At 35.8% G+C, this 24,127-nt stretch overlaps 1 pseudogene; it reads right to left on the bottom strand.

Annotated features, from left to right (window-relative positions):
- LOC121409911 overlaps positions 1-14,265 on the bottom strand; it is a 34,232-nt pseudogene extending 19,967 nt beyond the window's left edge.
- Positions 14,266-24,127: the final 9,862 nt, after the last annotated feature.

Here is a 24,127-nt window from a genome sequence, read left to right as displayed (position 1 = left end):
GATTTTGATGTTGATTCCCTCAACATGGTCTAAGTTCATTGATCCTAAATGACCTGTGAACTTGGTCATGTGACATGAAACTCTAATAGGATTTTCAGTAACACTTGATTAACCTTATGGCTAAGTTTCATGAACTAGGTCCATATACTTTCTAAGTTATGATGTCATTTCAAAAACTTAACCTCAGGTTAAGATTTGATGTTGACGCCGCCGCCGCCGTCGAAAAAGCGGCGCCTTTAGTCTCACTCTGCTATGCAGGTGAGACAAAAACTACGCCTACCTGTATACAAGGACTAGGATAAGAACCGATAAGAGTATCACTGAGGCTGCAGCTATCCCAGAAATGGCAAGAGTTGAAAGCCTCCCTAAACAAAAAAAAAAGAAAAAAAGAAAACCTTTAGACAGACGAGTGTGTTATGTTAACTAATTACATTGATTTAAAACTTAGAATGAATTAAAAGGACAAGTCTAGCCAAAAGTAGATTTGAATAATAGGAGGAAATCCAACAAGCATTACACTGAAAATTTCATCAAAATCGGATGTAAAATAAGAAAGTTAAAAATTTCGCTTATTCTCACAAAACAGTTAGTCATGTCCTGGTAGGTATGCAAATGAGCACACTGATGAATTCCCCCCTCACTATTTCTTTTGTATTTTATTGTATGAAATATGAAAAAAAAATCAAATTTTCTCCTCATTGTCATGTGAAACAAAGTTTCATTCCTCCCTGAACATGTGGAATTACCATCATTTAACATCGTATGGTTACGTCAAGTTGGTCGTTATTGTCCAATATGTAATATTGTATAATTCACACAATAAAAAAAAATGATGAGTGGGGGCATCATCGACTCTCTCATTTGCATATCACTGAGATATGAATATAACTGCTTTGTGAAAAAAGCGAAACTTAAAAATGTCATAACTTTTTGTTTTACATCCGATTTGATGAAATTGTCAGCATTATGCTTGTTGATTTTCTATACATGTATGTCGATTCAAATCAACAAATTTCTGGGGTGGACTTTACTTTTGAATAAATGAATTTGCCGCGGGATATTTTTTATCTACTATCATGGAAAGCGCAATACATAGTACGCCTTATATGCATTTTTTTTCTAAATGACAAAAGTGGGGCAATTTTACTATCACCTTGATTCAGATTCATCGGTTTATTGCCAAGAAAACAGTCGAGAGACTGATACAAACAAAGGTTACAGAGTAATCTTAAATGTATAGTGAGATAAGTGAATCCAAATATCAGAAAAATAATGATGATAGTGAATTGTTCAATATAAATTATTTAGGCACATTGCACTACAGAGTATATATTATACAGTGCGTCCCACAAAAAGCAAACCGAGATTTATCGATGATTTATCATAACTTAATCACAAATACAATAAACAAATGACCTACCATTGTAAAGCTTAGATTCTCCTCTTTCATCGGATATTACTAAGATTATTTCTCATTCACGCATGAGTGAGCAAAAACAATTTGAAGAGGGGATACAAAAAAGTCATTTGGCGGGCTGTATCTGGGTTTCAAAAGGAAAAACACATTTTTAAAAGTTCGATATCTGCTCTTTAATTTGATACCTCAATTAAAGAAAATGGTCCAGAAATAACAAAGCTCTGGTTATTTTAAATAAGGCTTGAATTTCAATAATTTCATAGAATGAATAGGTTTTACAGGCTAGCGTGCAAACTCACTCGACACTCCATTTTGTTAACGATCAGCCATGCATTAAGTATTTTGTTAACCATGCGATAGCTTCTGTGGGAAACCGTTATTTAATGAAATTATGGAAATACAAGCATTGTTTCGAGGGACATAACGTTTTTACTGCTTGACCATTTTTTGTGATTAAGGTATCAAATAAAAGAGGAGATATTGAACCTTTTAGGCATGTGATTTTCATTTTGAAATTCAGATACCCCCGCCAAATGAGTTTTTGGTATCCTTTCTACAAATTGTTTTTGCTCACTCATGCGTGAATAAGGAATAATCTAAGTTATATGAGATGAAAGAGGAGATTCTAAGCTTTAGGTAATTTGTTTATTGTATTTGTGATTAGGTTATGATAAATCATCGTTTCGTTTTTTCTGGGACACACTGTATATCATATATTTGAAATATGTCTACATATGGAATGATGTTTGCATCTTTTTTTACTTTCCAGAATGCTTCTGACATGTCTGAAGAAGTGTAGGGAAATAGTGTGATGGTGATGATGTTAGTGTTAGTGGTCATTTCAGTCACCACGACCAGTGCAGCAACAGTATATAAAATAATAGTTAAAGTATTATATAGGTGAGCAGTAGTAGTACAGTTAGGACTAGTAGTAGTAATACAATAGTAAGATAAAAAGTATACGAAGAAGTGATGGGAAAAAAAGTAGTTACACTATAAAAACGAATCAGTAAAAAATAACTAGTTTACATGGTCAGCTGGGGGCAACTGTTATTTCAGTAATATTTGATTGTTTTCTAGTCATATTTTACTAGAACATAATTTTTTTTGACAAGAATTTATGTCAGAAATGTGATTATCAGTGATTGTCATAAAAGTTGCACCCAGCTGACTACTGGTCTAGTCAATTTGACTAACTTGTTGTAAGAGTGCAGTAATTGTAGTAGAAGTTGTAGTAGTTGTTGTAAAAGTAGCTGTTGTAGTAATAGTAATGGTAGAAGTAGTGATAGTAGTAGTAGTAGTAGTGGAAGAAGTAGTAGCAGCAGCAGCAACAGTAGTAATGATAGTAGTAGTAGTGGTAGTAGTAGGGTTAGTAGAAGTAGTAGTGGTGGTTGTGGTGGTGATGGTAGTAGTAGTTGTTGTAGAAGTAGTAGTAGCAGTAGTAGTGGAGGTGGTGGTAGTTAGTAGAAGTAGTAGTAGTAGTAGTGGTGATAGTAGTAGTAGTAGTAGTGTTAGTAGAAGTAGTAGTGATGGTGGTTGTGGTGGTGGTGATGGTGGTGGTAGTGGTAGTAGTAGTAGTAGTAGAAGAGGTAGTAGTAGTAGTAGTAGTAGTAGTAGTAGTAGTAGTAGTAGTAGTGGTAGTAGTAGTAGTAGTAGTAGTAGTAGTAGTAGTACTTGAATGTGGCTGCATGAGTTGAATATTGGTCATGGTCGTTACTTACCGTCAGGTTGACATTCAGGATTTTCATTGTAGAATCCACAGAGCGGTGTATCTCTCGGAGGTCCAGTTGCACCTCCTGGCCATTTAATTGATTTACCAGGGACTGGTGTGTATTTCAATCCAGATGATGTTAAATAAAAGTTACCAACCACCTACAAAAAACATATTTCAATAGGATTTTATTTGCATTTGAACTATTGAAACTTTATATTTTAGAATTTTTTGTTTAAAGAATTCAAGGTTTAGTGAAATACTTTTGATCGCATGTCATAAGGTGGTTCAATTTCACGAACAGTGTAAAAATGGTCAAAAAAGTTATTTTTATATGTTATAGGTATTTGAATTTTCAAATGCGTTTTTTCTCAAATTGGACCTTCTGCACATAAAATGGTGAAAAAATTAATGCTACATTGGATCACACTTGTATTTGCAGTTGTATTATTTAAACATCAATGCTTGCATCCATAACAAAAAAAATGTAATCTGTTCTAATTTTGCATTTGTTTTCCCCAAACAAGTGACCCTCACCCTTAGATACCTTGCAAATTCATTACAACATGATTAGAAAAAGTTTTTTTTTGCAATGATACTAGACTTTGAAATAGTATAAATGAAGTTTACAAATGAAATAATTAACTTTTTTTCTAAATTTAATAAATATATAGATGGATTGCAGATTTTAGGTAACATGCATATGTAGCTAATTGTTGAATATTTTCAAAGTTGTCAAATTTTAATAAGGCGTAGTTGTTCTTTGCATGTAAACTGACTAGAAATATGAGACCGATAGTCAGTATTCTTGTTTATGTACATGACATATATAATATAATATATTATGGCATAATTATACATGTTTTAATTGTTATTTAAGTTAATTAACTTAACATAATTACCTGCATGCCTACATCTTTTTTTTAATAAATGTACATCAACTTTAAAAAAGATGCATAAAGTGAAATTAGACCAAATCTATATTGAAATTAAAGAAATTAGAGGGAAAATGTTTTTGAATGTATATATCGGCTAACTTTTTCCGACTTAATATAATATAATAATTAGGCAGATCATTAATAATTCAATTGTATATAGGTTCATTGAAATAGTTTCAAATGTTTGTTTTCGACAATAAATGAACTTTATTTTATTTAAGTAGTGACATTAAATTAACAAATGCTTTAAATGAACAAAAATCATGGGTTAAACATCACATTTTAACATTTTTTTCATTTCCCGTATCCACCGGCTCCGCCACCCCTTTAACTTCCAATTCAATTTGCTGTAGTGTTTGTTGCTGATATTGTAGTGATCCAATTTATATTGATATATTTAGTCTATAGTTCTAGCTTCAAAATGAGACCTTACACAACAAATTTGGCCATGGGTCTGTGATGTAGCTACAATTTATCCACAGCAATGCGTGGAAATTTGTTTATCCGCCACCCTTTTTGCATATCCAACTTATAAAATGCGACCTTTTGGGAGTTGAAAACCATGCGTCGGTAAAGTAAATGTAATATTGCTTTTCTAATGATTCCCATCACAGACTCGGTCTATTTGACTTTATCGCATCTAATATGTCTAATGTAGCTTTATGTCTGTGATGTAGCTACAATTTATCCACAGCAATGCGTGGAAATTTGTTTATCCGCCACCCTTTTTGCATAGTTCTAGCTTCAAAATGAGACCTTACACAACAAATTTGGCCATGGGTCTGTGATGTAGCTACAATTTATCCACAGCAATGCGTGGAAATTTGTTTATCCGCCACCCTTTTTGCATATCCAACTTATGAAGTGCGACCTTTTGGGAGTTGAAAACCATGCGTCGGTAAAGTAAATGTAATATTGCTTTTCTAATGATTCCCATCACAGACTCGGTCTATTTGACTTTATCGCATCTAATATGTCTAATGTAGCTTTATGTATTAACAGTTCAATATTATCTCAGTCTTCTCAGTCCGAATGGATAATAGCCTCTACAATCGAGTATGTCGAGACAGCAAAGAAGCAATATTTCTAAGAGCTCTGTCTTTGAAATGAATTGGAAAAATAAAAGAAATGTCGCTTTTCCAGCAGTAAATATTTTTCAACATTACCACCCTGGTTTTTGTTCTGTTTGCAATCTTGTTACACAATATATTATGTACCAATTATTATGTTCATCATTTAATATTATAAAAAGTTACATAATTACATGCTTACTTGATTTAATTCATTTGAATAATGTCAACGATAATTAGATCAATGCTAATGACCTCCTGATGAGAGCCTATTTTTTTCAGTAATGAAATACAACGTCTTCGGGCAGTTTTATCCACAATGACCAGAAAAAAATTAACTGAATGTCATTTAGTGCACACGGTCAACTTAAAGAAATGGAATGGAAGCTAATAGGTCTAAAACAAAATCTGAGCTAGAAGGTCACACTTGTCACCTGTGTCTGTGATATGTTACAAAAATGAAGCCCAGAAAAAATTGCATTCGAAAATAATTATTAAGTGCTTCAAAAATTGAAATATAAAGTGACCGGAAACACCATCTTAATTTCATCCTATACACTTATGTGTACTATTTACAAAATCAGGGTTTGCCTTGTAGTTTGAGCTTTTCATTCTCAATGATGGTTGTTTTCAGGGTTTATTAGTTCTAATACATGTACTTGTACACATGTTTCATCTTGGTTTGAGGATTTTTTTATCGGCTGCTCACAAAGTTAAACAATACCTTTAATCGTGAAATTCTTATCTGGGTCCCGTAACACAAAGGTTAGCGATTGATCGTAAGCTTGATTTCTAAGATTGATTGTACATTGTAGTCAATGCAATCAATCGCATAAAAATGTTCTACGATCATTGCCAAGCTTTGTGTTACGGGTCCCTGGACATAATTATGAGAGAAAAAAAGTACTGCGTATTCTTGATAAAACCACAAGGCGTATGAGATATTCAAAATTGTGAGAAAAAACTATTGCTATCCACCTATTGATGACCATCAGAGAATGAGGATTAAGGAATGGTCGAATTCCCTAAACATTTAAATTGGGTTAATACCGGAAAGAAGGAAATACATCTGCATTGATAAGGTTTTGACATGTCATCCTCTTTCATTTTGCGCTTACTTTTCCATGGTATTGATGGCTTCACATCGTATTTGGCTAACTTAATTAGATATTAAAATATGAAAATAATTGTCGGTGTAAATCAAAATCAAATAAGGCGTTTACCTCGAATGTACCGTTCTCCGTATCTGTCATGTCCCAAAGGGAGTACTCTGAATCACGATCACCGTTCTCATTGATTTTCACTTTTCCGTATAACCCTGAAATGTATACATTTGTCATTGAGCATCGTCAGTACCTCCAATACTAAAAATAAATCTATGACCGAAAACGGTATTTATTGATGAAAAGTAACATTTTCTATGTGCAATAAAGTAGATGAATGAAGATAGCTTTACGATATTGCTATATGGAAATATTGATGATAGTACTAATAATTGAATATATTATTATGATTGTGATGATGATGATGGTGACAATGATAATAACGTTGATATTAATGATGATGATATTGATAATGATAATAATGATAATTATAATGATGATATTAATAATATCAGTAATGACGGTGTCAAAAGAAATACAAACGAAAATCATAGCAATGATAGTTATAAACTTTACTGCGCGTGTTGGACCATTAACACTCTAACGAAAAAGGAATTAAAAAATCCTTAATTGAAACTGGAAAATCCTATAGACAGATCAACCTGAAAACATTGTATGTTAGTGCGTCACCACGTTAGGATAAAAAAATACCAGAAAAAAAAATTCAACTCCTGTTCGCGCTCGCATTATTTTATTTTGTGAGACAGGTTCGTATCATGATTGCGAATGTTCCCCTTCGTTAGGTGTAAATATCAACAATTTTCAGCTCGGGCTACTCGCTCGGGTTATGTGATCAGTGAGATAATATCCGTTTAATATCCATTAATTAAGTGACTAAAAATTTGTGCTGGTGCCCCCCCCCCCATTCCGTGACCCACGGTACGCCATTGATCATTAATACATTGATATGGCAAACGCCGTCGATATTCAAAGAGTGGCAACGCATGAATTTTGCGATCTATGAAAGCACTTTAATAAGAAGCTGTATTATACAATCATATCAAGACTAAAACGCACATCCTTTCCGACACACGCACACCAGCACACAATTCAAAAAAAGTAAGAACTGACCGTCGAATGTCCTGTTCCACATTTTCTTGGTAACAGCATGACCGTCATATACATCTCCTCCCTCAGCGATTGTTTCATTAATTGCCAATGAATATAATATCATTACGTCATAGAATGCAGAAGCCAAGAAGATATTCTGTATTTGAATTTAAAACAAACACAAGAAAATCTGAAAAAAAATACTTTTCCATGTCTTTTTAAACACAGTGAAATGTTGTCATTACGATTTACATATGAATTTTATTTTTTCCTGTTTCATGAATCTTTGAGCAACGTCGTTTTCTTCCTTGGTGTTTTTGTGCGCTTTAAAAAAAATATGAAGTTTTTTATAACTCTTATCATTAACATTCTCTATTTAACTTTCAGGAATAGATTGGTTGTTGGGAGTGTGTTCTCATTAGTTGAGAGTCTCTCGGTTGTAGAATAGAGTCGCAATCAATTTTGTCAAAAGGTTAGTTAGATTCAAATGTGAATCAATTTTTTTAGCACAATCAATAAAAAGATCGCTTTTGAAATTTAAAATATAGTTGTGGAAAAAATTTGCTACTCAAAATGATTGATCTCGTTTTTATGAATTTTACACTACACTCTTAAAAGGGTTGGGCAAAAAGACCCAATTTTTAACCATCACTGGGCAACATACTGTCAATTTAAAAAATTGGTTTAAATCTGTCCAAATTGTAATAAAACTAATAATTGGGTAATATATTTGCTCGATTGGATAATAATTGCCCATGATATAGAGTGCATCCCACAAAAAACGAAACAGAGATTTAGCGATGATTTATCATAACTTAATCATATATACAATAGACGAATGAGCTAACAATGTAAAGCTTAAGGCGACCGCGCACCTTACGATTGGTCTGCGAATAAAATGTTGTAGAATTTGATGCTAATATTGAGACTTTGGATATCTTACTGTGTAATGTTCGACATCATCGTACGAATACCTATGTTCAAATCTGTGACTATGTTATCATTCTTCTTAGAATAAAAGCGAATTTAATACCTAATCATAATGACGTCATAGCAGTCGTACGATTGGCGACGATTTGAAACTAATTTACTAAAATAAAGATTTATAATCTTTCAAAATGGTTATAGTAGTATTCTTTCAATTAATTTTAACCTCAAATATGATGATATGTTCCATTCACATTTTCAGAAAATGAGCAAAGTGCGGTGACCTTTTTTACTATTTTATCTGACTTTACTTAGATTATCCCTCATTCACGCATGAGTGAGCAAAAAAAAAATGAAGAAAGGATACCAAAAAGTCATTTGGCAGGGGGTTTCTGAATTACAAAAAGAAATCATGTGCTTATAACGTTTACTATTTGCTCTTTTATTTGAAAATGGTCAAGAAGTAAAAAAGGTTATGTTCCCTCGAAAAAATGTTTGTATTTCCATAATTTCATTGAGGAAACGTGTTTCCACTTGTTTCCCACAGAAGCTATCGCACGGTTAACAAAATACTTAATGCCTTATCGTGAACAAAACGGAGTGTCGAGTGAGTTTGAACGATAGCCTGTAAAACCTCTTCATTTTATGAAATTATTGAAATTCAAGCCTTATTTCAAATAACCAGAACTTTGTCATTTCCTGACTATTTTCTGTAATTGAGGTATCAAATTATAAAGAGCAGATATTGAACTTTTCAGAAATGTGGTTTTCTTTTTGAAAGCCAGATACCGCCCGCCAATTGATTTTTTGGTATCCCCTCTTCAAATTGTTTTAACTCACTCATGCGTGAATAAATAAATATATATATATATTACCAACATACATTACCAAACACAGCGGACAGTATGTTGCCAAACATGTTAAGTGTGTGTACTTCGTCATAATTTACATGTTCGTATACATGACGTTCATGGAAATGTTTAATCTATAGATGTACTTGTTATTTAAAGAGAGTAGACGCTAAAACAGTTTGTTCATATCTTTAGTCAGCCTGTATTTCCATGGGAATCAGAATTTCATAACAATCATTATCGTCATTCCCTTTTGATACCCTTATGATGCAATTCCTATTTGTGCTGTTTATAAATTTGTATGCCTTTTCGACAAAATATTTCTTTCAGTGCTACTAGTAGTCCTACTGGGGAAAAAACCCACTGTACTTTTAATACCCTCGTGAATAGCTTCACTTACCGAGCCAGAGTCGGAATCAGTAATATTAAAGTCTCTTTTTTGCCTTTCAATGACATTTTGTTCGAACTCTCGGTAAGCTTCTGACGTAGGCTCAAAAACACGAATCGTCATCAAAGCTTGATAAGCGACCTTGGCCTCTGCATCGCGATCATCACCCTAGAGCCATCAAAGAAAGAGAGCCAGGAAAAGTAGGAAATGAAATAAATTTAAAGAAAATGAAAAGGAGGGTGTCGAGAGTAAAACAATTATAACGAATTAAGAAGGTTGTGTGAATGACAGTGAAGTTAAGGGGTGAGAGAGATAGGAAGAGGAAAGAGAAGACCAATAAAAAAAAATCCCAGAAGAACAGGATGATAGGAGTAGAGAGTACTGTTAGTAGTGAGGAGCGTATCAACAGAAAGATAAAGAGATACCGATGGACGAAAAAGTGACAGAGTGGTTAATAGGGTTTAATAAAAGATTGATTGTTATTGAAATGAGGTTGATAAATCTCATTAAACACAAATCACAGACTGAGAGTATAATCCAATATATATGAATATTCAGCCTAATGATAAAATTAGATAAGATTCATGTGTTTCCTTAAGATTTATATCGTAAGATAACGGTCACGTTTTTTTTTCATGGCCTGCGACTACTAACTGAACAATCTCACAAATGTGTTATATATTGATCTAAGGAAGATGTGAACTTGGTAGGTGTTCCATGCCTGGTAACGCTCTCTCTTGAACTTAATCAACACAAATGTAAATTTGGAAAAAAAATAGGATCACCATTCTCGTCGTGCAGTACGTGCAGAACTTACAGCTTCAAAAAACACCCCCACCCTCCCCCTTATTGCCATGATGATTTCTTAAGCGGTGGTTATATTTACTTTCCGCTGTATAAGTGGGGAAATGATAAATGACATCATCAGCTCGCGTAAAGTACATATTGATGTATAATAACATTTTTAGTAATGAAAAACTCTATCATATATTTTTTAATTCGTTCATTTCTTTCTTCTTTTTTTTGTTAATAATGTTAAATTGTTTGTATACTCCACATACTACTTTCATATATACACCTCCATAGACGGTTAAAACATGGACCTATTATGGTTGAAATAATCAGAATTCAGTATAGTGTTATCACAAAGTAAGAATCAATGTTGAAAATCCGAGCCCCGGTTTAATGCGAATAAGACATTGAGCCTGTGGGATAAAGGCCTTTACATTGTATCAATCCACACATACATAGTACGTCATTAGACGGGTCAAACCATGTTTTGACCCGGAACAACTGTTGCAACAAATGATCTTTCATCTGTTTCTGGCAGTATTTGGCCTCAGGAATAACATTATTATTATTGTTATTGTTAATACTTATGATTTGTACTGCGCTTTACCCATTAGGCCCAAAGCGCTTACAATGAATTAATTAAATGTAATATTTTAAAATCTACCAAATTCCGCATACGGGAAAGTATTAATTTTCAAGATGGCGTTCAAGATGGCCGCCATTCACTGAAAATGAATATAACTCACTCATTATCCACCCTAAAATCCTACTTAGGTTCACATTCCATGGTCCAGTGGGTAAACGAATTTATTGATACGAGGTAGAGTGAATATTAGTACTCCAGGGTACCAGGAAAATCCAATATGGCGCCCAAAATGGCTGCCGTAGGATTAAAAAAAATCCACTTAAGTGGCTTTAATTTGGTTTCTATTTAGTGGTTTTAATGGTGACGTAGTAAATCGGAACAAGTTGCAAGGACAGCCAGTGCTCTGGTGTGTCCAAGATGTGATTCCGATGTCAACACCATGGTTTCATGGTTAATATAATACGTTTTGACTGGTTTCATTGATATATGGTTGTCCAGTTTGCCTAAAAATCCAAGAGGGTTTTCAAAAAAACATTTAAAACGACTCATAATCACTCAATAATGGTCAGAGTTCTACAATATCTATCTGTATAATGTTTGTGTCTAAATTGTAGTTTGAATGATCAAATAATACATTCGGACAAGTAACAAGGATGGTTAGTACATTACATTTTGTCTAAAAAAATCCATGGTGGATTCTAAAATTTAATCAAAATGGGTGCTGCTTCCAACTCATGAAACAATGTGATAACTTATCCCCATGCATTTAAGTGTACACACCAAGATTATTTCGCACGTCGGGTGGATATTGTTTGAACTATGTCAATTTTTAAGTAACAGCAGTCACTTTGGAACCCTTTTCTTTTTAAAGCCAACTTGGATTTTTTGACATACCCGACACCTGCCTGTCCTGTCAACTTTACCCAATATATTACTTGACCCTTTAAGCCCGAGTGTATACACCAAAATCATACCTCCAATGTGTATTTCTAATAAACTATGTATACTTTTAAGTAACAAAAGTCGATTACACCCCATTTTTTTGAAGTCACCTTGGATTTGTTTTTAACATACAGACAACTGACTGGTCTTGTAACTTACCCTATTGTTTTACTTGACCCTTTAAACCATGGTTTAGACACCAAACTCATATTCCCCAGACAGATATTAAATAAACTATGTCCTTTTCTAAGTAACATCAGACATTTTTTACTCTTTTTGGAAGCCATCTTGGAATTTTTGATATACTAGACCACTGACTGTCATTGTAACTTGTCCTAATATGTCATTTTACCCTTGAAACAATATTTTAGACACCGAAATTTTCTCAAATTTTTCTCAATAAAATTAGCTTTGCCACTTTTTTGTATCAGCAGCCATTTTAGAATCAATCTTGGAAGCCATATTGGATTTTTGGTCATATCAGACCACTGACTGTCCTTAAAACTTGTCTTAGTGTATTATTTTTACCATTGAAACCAGTAGTTTATACACCAAAATGGCATCTCCCAGGCCGATATGAAATAAACAATGTCCGCTTTAAGTAACCGCAGTCAATTTAGAATCAATATTTGGAAGCCAACATAGATTTTTTTGAAATACCAGGCCTCTGACTGTCCTTGTCATTTGCCCTAATGTATCAATTGACCCTTGAAACCAGTGGTTTAGACACCAAAATCACATCTCTCAGGCCAAAATGAAGTATTAGCAGCCATTTCAGAATAATTTTTTTGAATTTATCGCGCACTTTTGCACATACCAGACCATTGAATTTCCTTGTTATATACTTGCCCAAATGTATTATTTGACCCATTTACCATAATTATGGTATAGACACTTGGAAGCCATCTTGGATTTTTTAACATACTGGACTACTGACTGTCCTTGTTAATTTAGTTATCCATGTCCATTTTAGTTGTCAACAGCCATTTCAAACTCCATTTTTGGAAGCCATCTAGAATTTTGGACACCATCTTGGATTTTTTTTTTGACACAGCAAACCACTGTCTGTCCTTGTAACTTGTTCTAAAGTATTACTTTACCATTAAAACCATTGAATAAAAACCAAATTAAAGCCACTTAGATAAATTTTGGATTTTCAGCCTACGGTAGCCATTTTGGGAGCCATCTTGGATTTGTCAGGTACAATGGAGGACTTATAAATAACTCTAGCCTGTATCGACAATTTTTTTTACCTCCTAGACCATGGAATATGAATCGAAATAGGAATGAGTCATCCATTTTCAGTGAATTGCGGCCATATTGGACGCCATCTTGAAAATAACCACTCTCCTGGATGTGGATTTTGGTAGATTTTAGTATGTTATTTCTGAGGTCAAATAGTACAAAAGGCCGTTGAAAAATCATTTAATGCAATTTGTTCCGGGTAAGGGTATTTTTGGTCGTATGTTGACCCGTCTACATAGATTTTGTCTAACTATAAGGCTCAAAGCCACTAACAACACCTATGCCTAACGGCGCTATCTGTGCGTTCATTCTGCTCGTGGTGTTAGTGACTTGTCAGCGCCAACAGCACCTTCATTAACAGTGTTTCTGTGCGGCCACTACTGATTAAGGCTTTCATCACAAATACTGTATCGAAATGTTTCAGCGTTTATTCTTTTGACATGGAAACTCGTGAAGTTTTTAAATTTCTTCACCAAACAAGTTTTCAAATTAACAATTTAATTCATTAATCAATTTATGTCTCTATTTTGCTTGATCCCTCTTCATGTTTTCGTATTATATACGATTGCGCATTCTTCCGAATCCCGACCCTACTTGGACAGCAGTTTGGTCGGATGGGATAAAATATGTGTTATGGGAAGCGTTTCATGAAAGGACTTGTCGGACGTTTTATCCCACAAGTCCTGTTTTATCAGACAGTAACCGTGCATCTTAGCCAATCAAAATCAAGGAAAGTTTTCAGTTCTGTCGGACGAAAATATTGATGAAATGCTCCCCTGTTTTACGATTCTGATGCATTGGCTTTAAACAAGTTCATTTGGACTGCATTTTCATAGGTCTCTTTGTTATATTGGTACTCTTGATACAAATTCATTTTCATAAAACTATTGTAATTTATTGTTTAGTGAAAAATAACATATTATCAAATTGTTGCATTCTTTGGTAAGGAATCAGTGACTGTCAAATAACTTGAGCTTTTACTGTTCAAGGTGGCTGTTTCAGATTGATTTTAAGGGACGAATTGATAGAGATGCCACACTTACACGCTTCCATGAGTCGTTCCCGAACAACTGTTCATCTCGAAAAGGGATGATGTTAATGAAAGCGTAGTCTCCGTTGATAAGATCTAAATCGTAGGCATGGAGCATGATCTCTCGTAAAGTATCTCCATCCACGGCCATGAAGATGACTGCATCAGCGTAGAAAAGAGAGAGAGAGACGGAAGTTATTATAGTTAATATGAGAAATTAGGTCGACTTTAGTGCGGGTTATTTTTTCTCGTAAAGGTGATAGATTATTTCAAGAGAATATAAAGAGACAAACAGACCAAATCGAGAATATATTAAAATGAAGAAAAATGACAACACTTATAGCAGTTTTCATTGCTTCAATTTCAAAGAGTGCATGATGTAGTAGTATGCGAATGATGAAACTGAAGGAGTAATGTGGACAAGTGAAACGAGATCTCTTTAATGTGATGATACTAATAACAGAGAGAAAGAGGGAGGGAGAGAGAATAAAAATTGGAGATAGTGTAGACGATGATAGTTAATTGATGAAGATATAGTGTAAAAAATGAAAACAAATTACTTCTAGCTTCTTCAACGGCGTGGAGAAGGGCCAAGTTTTTATCAGGGAACGACCTAACTGAGATATCGTGACTGTCAATCTTTAATTTCAATAGTTCCTCATTTACTGCTCCTTCAATGAGTGACCAATAGTTAAAACCACCATCCCACATCGCTGATACCACACGCCATCCAAAATAACGCAAGAGCTCCACACTCGAATAGGCGTATCCACTGGCAATTACATGGGTGGTTCGGGTTAAGGTGCTATAGATGTCATCGTTTTCAAGGAGTCGACTGGTCGCAAGACCTGAGAAAACTGGAATGTCCCAAGCGGCACCCAACTCGGCCACACATAACATGTTCCCACTGCATGGTGGACCCATTATTGCCGCCAGAGGACGATTGAAGTAAGTTTTTGCGACAATGGCGGCAGCTTTACGCTCACCTCGGAAACACATGATGGTTACATGTTCCAAACTAAGGGAAAAGTTACTATATTCACCCACTCTGACTCTTCGACGAATTTCTTCAACGGCTATATCTATAGCAGGGCCATTATACCGATAGCCCAATCTCGAACTGTTCCCATGAAATATCAATAGATATAAATCAGTAGGCGTACATGGCGAAATTTTTGCAGTCATAACAACTAGAAAAAGTGCGACTGCTAGATATGCCGGAGAAAAAATAGGAATGATGGTTTGCACTTTCCTCATAATTTTCAAAGTTGATATTAATCACCAAATGAATAATCGTTCAAACTTTACAAGTGTTGGACCATGGAGACATAGACAGAAAACTGAAATTTAGATTGCCAAAGATTTCTTTACAGGCAAAGGAGAAGAAATAATACGTTGTTCTGCCATTTGAGCTTGGCTGCTTTAATATGTGCGGATCATTTTCGTGCTTTTGATACCCAAACTTAAAAACCATCGTTTACGAGACGTACGCCCCAGGTTGACATATTGGAACGATCCAATCATGTCCAATTTATCTCAATCCAATAATGTGAGTAAAGTCGTGTTTGCGAAAGAAAGGGGATCGGGTTAACATAGTAGAGAATTTGTGTATTCATGTGAGTCTAGACATGCGCAAGTTAAATATGTAATACAAGCGATTCTAGATGGAGCTGATGGGCGAACAAGCGATTGAAAAAATGTGACCCTTTCACTACAATATATATTTATAGAATTTGCCATAAAGTCTATAATTAAAAGAAATAATGAAATATTCCCCCCCCCCCATTTTCGTTTTTTCTGACCGAGATATATTTAGGGGTCCATGCCTCCAAGCCCCCCCCCCATCTGTACGCAAGTTATGCTTTCCTTTGCTTTTTTGCTGTCCATTACTTTTCATTGTGTTCTAATTACTAATTCACAAAAATAGTGTGATATTGAGGCTCATCATTCAACCTTGGCTTTTAGGAAATAATTTGTACTGTCTGATACCGGTTTTTTTTAATTAATAAGGATTAGTTTAGAGAGTTCATATCATATCTTGTTTCATGTATGCATTATTTCAGGAACAGTAATCTGACTAGATTTGGATATCATAAGGTCAAAGGTCAAAGTCATTATAATACTTCAAAATTTTCGTTCTCGATATAAAAGAATAATCGCTTGGGGGATCAATATCAGATTTGGCTTATATATACGTATGGGAGTTATGGTGATCTGAATTGATTTGGGGATTATTAAGGTCAAAGGAGCAATTATTGGTGAATTTTAAAATTTATGTGACATATATTTTGTCTGGCAGTGACGGAGGCAAACAGTTTGATTGCGTGCAATCGAAAATCAATCTAGTTGTTTTTCAACTCAACATGGTGTTCTCTATAATATGATATTTTGCTAATTTTATCAATTAGTTGCCCGTGAGACATGTTTGTTTTTAACATTGAGCTAAGTAATCCGATGCTGCAGGAGCTATATATTTTATTACCAACTGGTTCCATGACATTTGCTCCGGCGAAAACTGTTCCTCTCTATAACTACACACTAATCGAATGACCTACAACAAACCTGGGCTTAACACTATAACGTACCCTAATCCTAACCCTAACATAAAACCCTTAATTTATTGTGAAAGAAATGGATGAAGAGAAGAGAACAGTGGTAGGCGTAGCTTAAATCAAGGTTCCCCAGAGCTATCTACCCTTTTGGAAAAAATTGGTGATGCCGAAAAAGTGTCTCCGGTGACTTAACCACTAGACCACAGAGAAGGGTTAGTGGCTAGGGCGACCCTGATCTGATTGACCGTCAGATTGACAGATTTTCGACACTATACCAATTATGATTTCAATAAAGAGGAGACAAAATTTTACCTATATAGCTTGCATGAAGTATCTATCCGTGGCAATACAATATGGAAATGGTAATTGACGACTCAAAGTGGCAAATATATTGGAGGCGGGCCAATTCAAATAAAATTTGCTGACAAGTAAACTAAGACGATTCCGTAGGAAAAGGATAAACACGAAGGGGTTGATATGATGTACGGGAGTTAGATGCAAATGATTCTGAAAAACGAAATTAAGAATCTAAAAAAAGAATGGTTTGGTGGCAAAATACGCCCATCAAATTCCCTGAAAAATCTGTAAAACCAGTGATAATGACCTTTCTTTTGATTGATGTATCGTGTACATGACGAAAATTAAAGTGCTGTAAGAAACAATTTTGTTATTTTCTGCTTCAAATGAATTTTTTATAAGTTAACACATTGCTGCTTTCAAATAAAAAAAAATCGATGACTCAACAATAGATAACTTTTTATTATCCTACCAACATTTTTTTACATAAACAATGTGTGATGCTTCCGTTCCCCCCAATAAACAACTACAGTTATTTTCAAACTTTATACAAATTTGCGTCGTTTTCGCTTACTCTATTTTCTTTCACAGCAGACATTATGTTCTGTATCAACTGCCAATCCATCTCGAGAATCGAGTAGTGTCTGTCGTTTGGCTCTCCTTTCCACAAATGTCAACAACTACTCCATTCTGTTTGAAAACCAATTACTTTGTAGAGCAGACTTCATTAAGACGGAAATGAAGACAAATTACACGACTTTTTTTCTTGTGCAAAAGAAAACACACGAATACTTAACACTTTCAATACCAGAACCCTGTAAAACGAGAATCTGAGTATATCGTTGATACATGGAATATGGTATGACATCACTTTGTCTTTACCAATTAAATTAATTTATTAATTGATTTCATGCATAGGCGGCGGAGCAGAGGATTATCTTTTGTGTTGGGGGGCGCAACAATAGCCGCCCCCCCCCCAAACACAAAAGATACTCTTCTGCTCCGCCGCCAATGATTTCATGAAATACAAAGCAATGAGGAATTACAAAAAAGCAGACCTCTTGCAAAACAGCATTTCCCTTCACGGGATATATCAAATAGTAAATCCAGATAAGAAAAAAACAACCACATGTACAATAACTCAGTTACAAACGAAAATAAATCTATGTATATCTGTAGCAAAAAGTTTATTCATTCTTTATCGTTTTGTTTCCGAAATATTTTTGTTCAGGTTAGCAGCGACATTTGTACAAGTATTTATTATCGCATATTAAAACACAAAAATAGCGTTTTCTCCCTCGTCCATGCACAATAGCATTTCTCTCGAATCTTTGATAAATGTACATTTCTAAAAAGAAAATTTACATGTAAAGCTTTTTTATATAAGTTCATTTCTTTTGTTCTTGCCGTTCATTGTTAAAGAGGGAGTATTCGGAAACACAAAAGAAAGAAGAGGACCTTAAATTTAAATAAAGATTTATCTTAGCATGCTCAGTCTTAAGAGGATTAAGGGCTGAGCATGATTTTGTGTGTGTCTGAATTTTCCATCCTTTTTCATTTTATTCGTGCGTTTTTTTTAATCTTAAAGTAATGTTTATCAATTCCACAGAAATACCATCAAATTTGATTGATAATGGAACGAACGTTAGGGTGATTTGTTTTGTCGTTCATTATTTGTAAGTACAATTTCTCCGGTTGCTCAAAACATTTAAGAATACGAAATCACACCTTACTAAAAAAATGACATTTTCAGGTAGGTGTTTCATAAAGCTGTTCGTAAAGTTACGAACGACTTAACGCATGACTGGAACATGTTCTTAGGTCATAAATCAATTACATAGAGATATCGCATAGTAAAGAAAGGATCACCAGTCGTGCGTAAAGTCATTCGTATCTTACGAACAGCTTTATGAAACACCCACCAGATTTAAGAACAGTAATACCTTGGTAACATTTGCTACGGCCGCTGTAGATTCTAAAATTTCTACGGCCAGTAGCAATTCTACGGTCGCCTCAGAATTTCCACGGCCACTTACTGTAGCGGTCACATATGTTACGGTCGCCGCACGGCGTATTTGTTAATTTACGGAGAAAAAATCTGCGGCTGACGTATGTCCTTGAAATCATGACGTACGGTCGCCCTGGGGCGACCCTGCGCTGGCCGTAGGTTTTTGACATATTCTACGGCAGACGCGAGGTGGCCGCAAGGCGCCCTCACGGCGGCTGCAGGGGGACTATACAGTGAGTATACCATGAATTGCATGTCACACTCATCATGATATTTTACATTAGACATTTCATTTCAGAAAGTTTTTAAAGTTTCACACCATGCCCATGCACGTATTCTGGGCGGGAGGGAGGGGGTGGTTTTTCTGGGTCCGGGGCCCCTGGGTAGGCAAAAAGGGGGCGCCAAAAAGAGGGAGGGAAGAAAGGGAAAGAAAAGGGAGATAAAAAAGGAGGGGGAAAGAAGAGAAAGAGGAAATGGAGAAAAGAAAGAGAGAAGGAAACAAGATATAGGGAAAAGGAGAAAAAGGGGAGTAATAAAAGTGCGGGGGCACCAAATTGATGTTCGACCTAAGAAGGGGGGGGGGACAAATTTGACCTTTGTGGTGATTCGCGCTCGCATCGAATGATTAGTTAGATGGACATCCTGTTAATGATTACCTAAATTCCTTAGAATGTCTAGTTCTGGAACGGAATATAAACGTAGTTCAGCTCGTGCTTGGCGCTCGCGTCAAATAATTTTAAAGTGCCCATCCTGTTCATGATTACCAATAATGCTTAGAATTTCCAAACTTTGGGTCATTTTGGAATATAAACAATTTTCAGCTCGCCTGACAGATAGATGAATACCCAGCCTGCTCATGCTTACAAAACTTCTCAGAATATTCTATTTTCTGGTCAATACACAAGCTATCAAAACTCGAGTTCGCATTATTTATTAATTTGGACTTATGAAATAAATCTCCCTTAACCATGTTAACTTGTTTGTATGAATAAAATTAAGATGTTAATAAACGCGTTAGTCTTAAGTAAGAATTACACCCTAGGAACAACAACAAAAATCAGCATTTTATTCCCATGATTTTTTTTTATCACAAAACAAGTTTAATAACAATATAAAATAACAGTGTACAGTATGGATAAGTTTAAATTCCCCATGATGATAATAATAATACTAATAATAACAATAATAATGATAATAATAATAATAATAATGATAATAAGGTCATATTTTTCCCAAGTTAGCCGCTGGTGAAAGTGCAATATCTGTGCTTCCTGGTCACATTTGTTCTTTAAAAAAGTGGTATTATATCATATTCATGGATAGTTTGCTTTTTATTAAGTAATCATAACAAAAGTGGTCTGCAGTTGCCCTTTTTTCATGTGATTATGAAATAAGATAATTCAATATGCATTTAAGGCACCTGTTTGCCTGACGAGGAGGGGTCGTCATTTTTTTTCTCGAAAAGTACACATGCATATGGGCCAAAATTATAGGTCGGGCCCCCGAGGTGCAAAATTATAAATGCGCGCCTGGTGGCTCCCGAGCAGATAACACAAAAAGGAGAAGGGGAAAGGAGGGAAGAAAAACACGAGGGCAGCCGCACGGCCACCGTACGTTCGACGTACGGCCGCCGTAGACCGTTCTACGCCATGCCTACGGCTAGGCTATTTTCTACGTCGATCGTAGAAACGAAAAAAATGTTATAACTCCGCGTTAAAATTCTAGGGCCACCCCTACGGCCTGTAAAAAGTAGGAATCCGCCGTAGGTCGACCCTCCGGCCACCGCAGATTTTCTGCGGCCGCCGCAGAAATCTCTAGAATTCAGGTATCTACGGCCGCTGTAGAGCAAATGTGACCAAGGTATAACTGCAGCTGTGAAAAAGAAATTTTGATTTTGGGGTATCACTCGCTGCACCCTCTCTCAAAGTTTCAGAAATGGAGCGTCTTATCCAACAATGTCACTTTCAATTTACGTCACTGATTGAAAAAAAAATGGTATCATATTATTTTGTATGAAGGATACGGGTTACATTTTGATTTCGGATTTTTCCCATTATTCTCAACTAAAGTCCCTTTCAGAATTGACCTACGACTATTCGCGACCTTTGGTCGCGCCACATGCTACAACAGGCATTAATCACTAATAAAGATAAATGCCAGTTGTGGTAATGATATCAAAATGAGTTCTTACAGAATCCAATGAAATGACCACCAAAGTGTCTGTTTGATGAAAGATATGTGCCAAAGGATTCTGGAAGAAACTGTGTAATTGCTGAGAAATTAGCAAATAGGCACATGATTCGGGTCGGGCCGACATTCAAAGCAATAATATTATACTGTCCCACGTGCGTTTATCTGTGTTGGTGATCTTCAGTGCTTGTGAACATTTTTTAGCGTACTTCAAGATTTCACAAAGTTTTATGTAATTGTACCAGATTTAGATCCTCGATGATATACTGACAATTAAGCCTGGATTTACAGACTTTCTCATGAAATCAGTGTTTACTGCAACTACTGGCATTTCTCTTAATCTCATACGATCGCACAGAGGCTTTCACAGATGCAACAGCTGTCGTACAACAAAAGCAACCAGTAAACTCCGTGTACGAGTATAGCCAGGCTGAAACTTGCACGACTTTTGGCCACGATTTTGTCGTGGCAAGTCGTGTCATTTTGGGGGCACGAACTGGGAGGCTCCCGCAATGTTTACGACTTGTTCACGCATAGTTCGCGACGAGTTCACGCATAGTTTGCGCATAGTTTACACACTTCTACACACAATTCGGATGGTGTCGTGCTGAACTATTCGTGAACACGACGTGAGCTGTTCGTGAACTATTCGTGACAGTCGTGACTGGCACGCATCCTCCCGCATCGTCCCGACGAGTTCACGATGAGTTCACGAACAGTTTGCGCATAGTTCACGACCCGGTCGCTAAATTTTGTCGTGACCAAAATTTTGAACATTTCAAAATTCTCGCCCAGACATGGCACGCAGTCACGACGTGTCACGACGTGTTTACGCACACTTCACGCCAGTTCACGACTAGTTTGCGCACTGGCACGACTTGAGTGACACAAAATCGTGCAAGTGTCAACCCAGGCTGAGTCGCATATGCTCGTATTGTGCTCGAGTGGTCGTGCTATATGTGAGTGTTGCACGAGGGATCACGAGTGGTTTCATATCAGTCTCAATAGTTGCACGACTGATTGCATAGTCGCGAGAGTCGACGTAATGCCAGCCTGACACTTGCACGATTTTGTGTCACGCATTGACACGACTCAAATCTTATATTTTCTGCCCTCTCATTTATTTATTCTTAACTCCTATTTTTTAATACCGAGGAACGGTCGCATACGTGCGAATGCAACGGTGGTGTAATGTTGTAAGCCGTGTTGTGATCGGTCTTGCAACAGTCTTGTGGCATATATTATCGCACCCAGCGGCAAGAGTGGTCTCTATTGGTTTGAGTTTCCTTTTTGGGCAGGTTCAAAACTGTTAAAGAGTGGATAAAGGGGTTATCTTCTTACTTGGCTCTTTCCACTTCAGTTGACACCTCTCTTCTGATGTGTGGAGGGGCAATACACAATCAGTCGGTAAAGATCATCTACTCTTGTTGGTCACAGACAGCCATTAATTGATCCGCAAGAAGCACTCATGGCTTGATCAATCTTTGGAGCATGGGACGATCTACACCAGACCCCAAAATCTCTATAAATTCTTAAATTTGACGTGTATAGAAACAATTTTAAAGGAAAATCACTTTGAAATTATAAGTTAATGATGAAATAATCAAGTTGGAAATATTAAAGGAAGGATAATGTTGTGTCAAAATACCACTTTTATATTGTTTTGAGGGTGCATGAGCCCCAATGAACCATCGCAAGTACGCCAGTGACTGAGTATTCGAGACACTTCTACTATTCTACTGTTCTATCTATTAATATTACCACAAATTTTGAGAGATTATAATTATGTTAAAAACTCCAAAATAGGGCTTGGCGCATTATTCTCGAAATAAGTCCCTACACTCACACATCTATATTCCAAATTCACGAACTTTTAAATTGAGAAACCCAAAAACACATGTATATAATGTTGTCTAAGATTTTTCACGATTTATCTCCGAAATATTTACAAAATAATCTCGTTCACAAAGAAAGTATTTATGCCCTAAGAAATGTTTGAAATCTTGTATTAAACCAAAGACTAATTATTGTAAGTGGATATTTTCTTATCGTGGATCGAAAATATATAATGAACTCCCACTTAATCTTCGCAGACCCAAAACACTCACTTTATTTAAAACTGACCTTGATAAATGGATAGAAACCTTTGATCTCTAAACTTTAGTTTGACCGGGGGTGGGGTCCTTAGGAATAGGGAATGTTTAGGACTGTTATGTAATTGTGTTTAATTATTGATCATTATTTTGTTTTTAATTGATAATATTTTAAATACATGGCATGTATGTAACATTATCATTATCGTATCATTATATACATATATATATGTTTATATCATATTATTTCTCATGTTACTTTTACTGGACCTCTAGGAAGAACAGAGTCATTATATCAATGGCTCTTAATAGAGTGATCCATCCGTATATTTTTATGTGCATGTTTATATATTTATATTTATCTTGTATCTTGTGCAATGTATTTTATTGTGATTTTTTATACGGTAAATAAAACCAAACCAAGGCTATATGATTTTCAATCTCACCTTTTGCGGATGAAAGGGTGTTTGCCAATGCGTGTATGGTGCTTTCAAAGTTCTGAATGAGAATTTCTTGGTATGTAATTCCAATGACATCAAAGTATTTTTTAACAGCTGAAACATGAACCCTCTGGTACCGTGTTCCTAACCATAACCATGCCACTGTTCTCCACTTGAACTGATTAGCTAGTGACTGAACAGCAAGCCCGTATCCATCGCCAAGGAACATTGTAGATCTGGTTAACGTCCTGAAGAATCGCTTCTCCGACACTGATACTGAAGTGGCCAGACCTGACATTACAGGTATGGCCCATACTGCACTTAGTTCTGCAACACACTGCAACGCTACAAGAGGGTCCAAGAAATGCTGAAAATCGGCGCCAGTGAAATTGTAGAAAGCATCGGCTGCGATCGCTCCGGCTATTCGAGCGGAGTGA

This window comes from Lytechinus variegatus, chromosome 3 (assembly GCF_018143015.1).
Source record: "Lytechinus variegatus isolate NC3 chromosome 3, Lvar_3.0, whole genome shotgun sequence".
NCBI classification, from domain to species: domain Eukaryota; kingdom Metazoa; phylum Echinodermata; class Echinoidea; order Temnopleuroida; family Toxopneustidae; genus Lytechinus; species Lytechinus variegatus.
The sequence above is the reverse complement of the archived record's forward strand: the minus strand, read 5'-3'. Positions and strand labels throughout refer to the sequence as shown.